Raw genomic sequence first — 7,092 nt, forward strand, 5'->3', positions numbered from 1 at the left:
TCTTTTCCTCAGATTTTACAGTCATGATATAGAAGATGAAAGATGGAAATGACAATGCCTGTGTGAAGCAGCAACTGGATTAGGGTTCTTGAAAGGTTCTGTGACAGAGGCAATGGCTCTCTTGAGCACATTAAATGGAGAGTGTATCAGGAGAGATGGATTACCTCTGAACTGAAAGCCACTTATGGAGCACTGATCTGTTAGGAATTTGCATGTCTCAAGTGGGTCTTTCTTTTTCAGTGTTCCATGATTTTAGAGCATTCATAGTATGGGAAGCTTCAACTTCCAGTGGAGGTGTTCTTTTCCTCAGATTTTACAATCATAATGTAGAAATTGGAATGGAAATAACAATGCCTGTCTGAAGCAGTAACTGGATTAGGGTTCTTGAAAGATTCTGTGACAGAGCAATGGCTGTCTTGGACACATTCAATGGAGAGCTGTTAAGAGAGATGGAGTACCTCTGAACTGAAACCCAGTAATGGAGCACTGAACTATTAAGTATTGCAGGTCTCAACTGCGTGTTTCTTTCTATTTCGGGGTTCCACGAATGTAGGTCTTTCATAGTAAAGGCAGTTTCCATTACCAGTCTTGGTGTTCTTTTTTTCATATTTCACTGTCAGGATGTAGAAGTTGCAAGATGGAAACAACAATGCTAGTATGAAGCAGCAATTGGATTAGGGTTCTTGAAATGATCAGTGACAGAGGCAATGGCTGTCTTGGAAACATTCAATGGAGAGCCTGTTAGAAGACATGGATTACCTCTGAAATGAAAACCTTTAATGCATCACTGTAGTATTAGGAATTTGCAGGTTTAAATGGCTCTTTCTTCCTTACTTTTTTGGTGTCCCATGATTTTAGGGCATTCATAGTACAGGCAAGCTTCCACTCCAAGTCGTGGTGTTCTTTTCCTCAGATTTTATTGTCATGATGTAGAAGGTGGAAGGTGGAAACGACAATGACTGCCGGAAGCAGCAACTGGACTAGGGTTATTGAAATGTTCTGTGAAAGAGGCAATGTATGTCTTGGGCACATTCAATGGAGAGCATGCTAAGAGACATGGATTACCTCTGAACTGAAACCCAGTAATGGAGCACTAAACTGTTAAGTATTTGCAGGTCTCAAGTGTTTCTTTCTATTTCGGGGATTCCATGAATTTAGGTCTGACTGTCTGAAGCAGCAACTGCATTAGGGTTCTTTACAGGTCTGTGACAGAGGCAATGGCTGTCTTGGGATCATTCAATGGAGAGCATGTAAGGAGAGATGGAGTACCTCTGAAATGAAAGCCATTGATGGAGCACTGTGCTGTTAGCAATTTGCATGTCTCAAATGTGGCTTTCTCTCTTTTTTTCTTTTTCGATTTCCCATGACTTTAGGGCATTCATAGTAAAGGCCAGCTTCCACTCCCAGGTGTGGTGTTCTTCACCTCAGATTTTCAGGTCTGATGTACAAGATGGAAGATGGAAGATGGAAGATGGAAATGACAAAGCCTCTCTGAAGCAGCGGATTAGTGTTTTTGAAATGTTCTGTGACAAAGCCAAAGGCTGTCTTGGGAACTCTCAGTGGGAAAGCGCCCCTTGAGACTTCCCAGTTGCTATGGGAACGATCTGTTGAAACAGAGGTTCTGTGACACTCATGGAGTCCTTCACTTCTTGACCATGAGGTTTGGATGCCAGGTGTGGGAGTTAGAAGTTTATCAAAGCAAGCTGGTCATCATAATCAGGTTGCCCCTATTTATGACCCTGTTTTGCTTGCTTTGCACAAACTTTCTCCCCAAACCCCTTTCATTGATCACACTGAGAAGGCTTGTGGTCATTGCACTCCACAGTGTAATAGCCTGTTTGGGTCCCATCTGCTGCCACCTGCAGGGTGGTTAATTGAGGAAAACAGATGAGAGGCCATGGGGGATGAGAAAAGACAGAAATCCAAGGGGTGAAAAAGCTGGAACTGGGTGTCCATTACACTCTGGTAGAGTGCAACGGTCAGGAGCCAGCTCAACACGTTTGTTATATAAGTTTCATACTTAAAAGGTGTTTTTGTGAGAAAATTTGTGCAAAGCCATCAAAACCAAGGTCATATGTATGACCAGTCCAATTATGAGTGGCAGCTTGTGCCCATAACGTTCCACCGCTGAGCCCTGCCACCTGAACCACAAGCTCAAGAACTGAATAGCTCCCTGGGTGGTACAGGTGGAACAGGTCTTCACCCAAGAAACTGGGCAGTCTTGACCAGCGCCTTGCATCAAGAATTCCCAGGAGGGGCATCACCTCCCGGACAATTAAAGAACCCCCTAATTTAGTCACTGCTCCCAACAACTGCCTAAATGTTATTCTATATGTCCATCAGTGTTGAGGAAAACACTTCAAGTTGCTGTTAATTTATATCCTAATGACTGGCTTCCAGTTGGAGCTCACTGGCAATTTTTGAAGCCATGATTTTAAAAGCCTTCGATTTCCCTGATCGGGGCTTGATGCGGACCCCGTTCAAAGCCAGTCTGGGAAGTTTACATACCTCGATCTCCCACTGCAGCAGTTTCTCGGTGTACCCATCTCCATGGATGCAGAAGAGCAGAAAGGGCGTCTTGTGCATGTATTGGCAGTTGTTGGCATCTAGCACCTTTCGGATTTCCCTCATGATGTCACTGGGATCCATGGCACTAGTGATTTTCATGCTCCAGGTGAAGTGCAGGGAGCGAGGTTTTGCTTGTTGGTTCTCCTTTCTCTGCTCAGCAGTGACATGATGACTTGAACATGATGACTTGTATCTCGGGGTCTTCCCAGACTCAGTTGGAGGTCTTCTTGTGACTTTCGATGTAAACTTTGGAAAAACACCAGTGGTGCCTCTTCTTTGAGTCTGGGGCAATGCTTCAGCTGGATGGACGCAGCTGGGTGAGGCAAGAGGACCTTCGTGTGTTGCAGTTTGGGATTCCCGGGGCTGGCGGTGGAACATTCGACGAAGGGCACTGGCTCTGGGGAAGCAGGTGCAGCCCCGGGTGGAGGTACTTGGGACACTGTGGGTTGAAGTCACTGGAGGGCTCTGGGCAGGGAAGGTGCTGTTGTTCTGCCCATTCCGGCTCACTGAACGTGTGTCTGCTTTCGTTGTTTTGCGGCAAATGTTCTTACTCCACAGTGTCCTCCCTCCAGATGGTGTGCTGCTCTTGTAGGCAGCAGGCATTTTCTTGAATTCAGGAGTCTCCAGCTCCTTGGGACTGGTGGTGATCCCAGGTAGGGGCCTGGCTGGAGAAATTCCCTTTCCTCCCACAGCACTGCCACCGGATTTCTGGGAGGCTATTTGATGTTCTCTGAGGTGACTCTGGGCAGTGTTGGTCGGACATGGCCCAGTTCCAGCATGGTCCAGGGACCGTGTCTGCTTCTGAGTGGAAACGCTTCGCTGCAGTTTGCGGTGAGGAGGCCAGCTGGCGCTCTTTCTGAAGACCCTGCTTGGCTGCAGCTCAGCCAACGAGATGTTTCTGTGGGAGATGGCCACCTCTGGACCAACAAAGGGTTGGAGGACATCAAGGCCTCTGTTGATCCACCTGTCTCCCATAATTTCGGCCAGGGTGCTTCTCTTAGTTGGATTGAGCACCAGCAAGCGTTTCAGCAGATTTTCACACTCTGTTGACATGTACAGAGGGATTTGGTATCTTCCTTGTAGCACTCTGTCTCTAAGTTCTCTCACATTGGCCCCAGCAAAAGGACGCGACCCGGTGACTAGGGTGTACAGAACCACGCCAAGACTCCACACATCGACTTCGGGCCCCTCGTACTCTATGCCCTGGAAGAGCTCTGGAGCTGCGTAGGGCGGACTGCCGCAAAACGTGTTGAGTTTACACCCAAGTGTAAACTGGTTGCTGAGTCCAAAATCGGCTAGCTTGATGTTCATCTCTGCGTCGAACAACAGATTGTCCGCCTTCAGGTCTCGGTGGGCGACCTGCTTTTGGTGACAATATTGGACTGCAGACACGATCTGCCGGAATATAGATCTTGCCTCCTCTTCCTGCAGTCTTCCTTTGTTGACCAGATAGTCCTTAACTCTCCCTCCACTGGCGTACTCCAGGACCAAACAGAGTGCTTTTTCGCAGTCCAGAGCTTCATAGAGCTTCACGATGTGTGGGTGGTCTAACATCTTGAGGATTCTCACCTCTCTGTACATCTTTTGGAGGACTTGTGGCTTCAGATGTCTCTTATCGATGATCTTGATTGCCACTTCTTGACCTGTGAGGACGTGACGGGCCAGCATGACTTTGGCGAAGGCCCCCTTGCCCAGGGTTTTCAGTAGTCTATACTCTCCAATGCGAGTCTGTTTACCTGCAGAGGAAGCTGTGGATTTGGGGCACTGTGCTCCAGAGTGCCCGGTCTGGGAGGTGTCTTCTGCCCGTCTAGCTCCATGCGAGGGGTGCATGGTTTGACCCAAGTTGATGATCGATGGGTCTCGGTGTCACTGGAAAGTTTAGGATTGGTGAGGGCTAGGCAAGGACGGGGGCGGGGGGAACAAGGAGAGAGTTGGAGATGGGTTGGGGAAAAAAATAGCCACAACTGCCTTTTACCAACAAATATCGTGCCCAGTTCAACAACTCGCTCTGGGAACATCGAAGGCCAAAAGGCAAATGAGGAGTGGTTCTAGGTCCACTCATTTCTAGGATTCTCATTCTATTGTCTCCTAGGCAGTCAATGCAGTCATAAAGGTACTGACTGCATAAAGAGTGGTCATATGCACCCTAAGTGGATCAAGGACCCAGGCGCTTACTCTGTCTAAGGAACTTGACAGTTTGGGGGTCAAGACCTGATGAAAAAGAAAACTTTTTTTTTTTTTCCAGAAATATTCAGCTGGACATAAACACACTTGACAATTCAATTTGAATGGTGAAGTTGATTGGTGGAAGCACTGGGGTTGTAAGAGTGGTCCACTTTACCTTTTGAATATAACCCTGGCTGCTTATTTTAAAAGGGAAATGTTTTTCTTTTCCCCTTCTCCCTGTCTCCCTCCCTAACCTGGGGGCAGGGAACAAGATTACCTTGAGTGATCTGTTCTCCACAGGAAGGAGAAGTCACCAGAAGAACTAGGAAGTGATGATCTCCCAGATAAACTAGCTAATCATAACACACCATCAGCATGCACCTGGGAACCCCTAGTCAGGGCACACCTGGAGTGGAGCCTTTGAATAGTGTCCTTAAAAACCCTCTGTTTTCCCTGATGGGCAGAATCAAATCTTCTGGCACAGGAGTCCCCTGTGTTTCCCCTTTGCTGGCAAAGCAATAAACCTCCTTTTACCTTGATCTCAAAACCTTCTCCTCATTATTGCATGGCCATCAGGGACAAGGCCCAAGGTTTTTGGTAACAGGTCAGGGACCCAGGCTCTAGTGTATTGCTCATCTGCTTTTTTTCCCTAGTGTCTTTCAAAAGTCTTCAAACCTCCTCAATTCAATCATTGTAGGGGCCGCAATATGCAAATACTAGTTTCACCTCTCTTCTTTGTAAAAGTTGTCTTGCATTTCTGCCAAATACCTGTATCTTTAAAGGAGATTATTAATTTACTTCAGGTATTGAACATATAGGCTTTTTAATATCAGTGAAGACACAAAATAAAATGTGTCACATGTGTGGCCACTTAAGACTTAGGAGTCATTCTCAAAATAAACCTGGATGCAATTTCAAGTGTAGCTGCACTCCATCTGCTGAAATTTTATATCTTACCCTCTGGTATAATTTTTGGAAATTAAGTCATTTTTTGAACAAATAGAAAATATTCAAAAATGGGCCTGGCATATGGTTTGTAATCATCAAATACTTTTAAAATAAATGGTTTACCATTGCTTTGTATTCTTAATTACCAGGAGAGAGAGAGGGAGGGAGGGAGGGTGGGAAGGAGGGAGAGAGAGAGAGAGAGAGAGAGAGAGAGAGAGAGAGAGAGAGAATGGGCACATGCACATTTGTGCAGCATTTCCTTGTTAATAGCAGTCTTCTTGTCCTTATTGAATGCTTTCACACATTATATTCTAATAGTGCTACACACATCTGGTGTCAATGCAACAGTGGTCCACCTTGTGTTTGTCAGAGAGCTCTTGCTGCTCTGCCACTGTAACTCATTTTTAAAATACATTTTTTTTTCCTTCTTCTCTCACTGCTTCTCCCTAATTTCAGGGGAAACAGGATTACCTTTCCCCCCCCCCCATTTCAGGCAGATTTCTCTCTCTTAGAGTTCACACCCACCAAAGGAAGGAAGGAATCCAGACTTTGGGGATGGTACCAGAAGATCTCAGAAATGACTCTCTCCCAAATTAACAAGTGAATTACAACCCCAGACAGAGAACATGTAGAATGTAGCCTTTGAATCACCTCTTTATAAGCCCCCTGTTCCTGCTGATAGGGAGAATCACAGCCTTTGGGACAGAAGTCTCCTGTGTTTCTCCTTTGTTAGCAAAGCAATAAGCCTTCATTTTCTTTTTTCTCAAAACCATGTCCTCCTTATGGGACTGAGCTTTCAACAATATCAAGATGCTACAACAAATTCAAAATACATACTATTTGCAATTAGTAGACAAGTATCATTTGAGTCCACCAGATTTGCACAATAACTATTAAATATTCGCCCCAATTAAGTGGGTTATACTGTGAATACTTTAACCTTTTCTCAGTGACTCATGTTCACCTGTAGCAACATCAATAAATGTAAGATTTCAAGCCTTATGGGCCTTCCATAAGGTGCTCTCAATAGAGGTCTGACAGATTGTTTTGTTTTGTTGAGGGTTTTTTTGGTGTTGTGTTTTGGTATTAAACAACCACTGAAAAACTTAGATTATTGTGTCTAAATTATATGTTGTGACCATACAATTTAAGATTTAAAGTGAAAAATTTTGAGAGTTAAAAAAAGGGGGAGCATAAGTAGTCAACAATAAAATTACACATTATTGGAACATTTTATATGGGCTGATGATTAGCTTTATTTTCTCAGTATGCCTATACAATGGTATAGTTAAAAAGTAATGATTCTAGTAAAACAACAGTTCCATTTAAAACAAATAATGGTTTGATTTACTACAATAGTTCTAGTCAAAAACTCATTTTAAATAAAATATTTTATGCCAATTAAAATTC

General features: G+C 44.6%; 1 pseudogene; it reads right to left on the reverse strand.

Annotated features, from left to right (window-relative positions):
- Positions 1-2,382: 2,382 nt before the first annotated feature.
- Positions 2,383-4,398, reverse strand: LOC143398079 (MAP/microtubule affinity-regulating kinase 3 pseudogene; annotated as a pseudogene).
- Positions 4,399-7,092: the final 2,694 nt, after the last annotated feature.

Source organism: Callospermophilus lateralis, chromosome 6 (genome assembly GCF_048772815.1).
Source record: "Callospermophilus lateralis isolate mCalLat2 chromosome 6, mCalLat2.hap1, whole genome shotgun sequence".
Taxonomy (NCBI): domain Eukaryota; kingdom Metazoa; phylum Chordata; class Mammalia; order Rodentia; family Sciuridae; genus Callospermophilus; species Callospermophilus lateralis.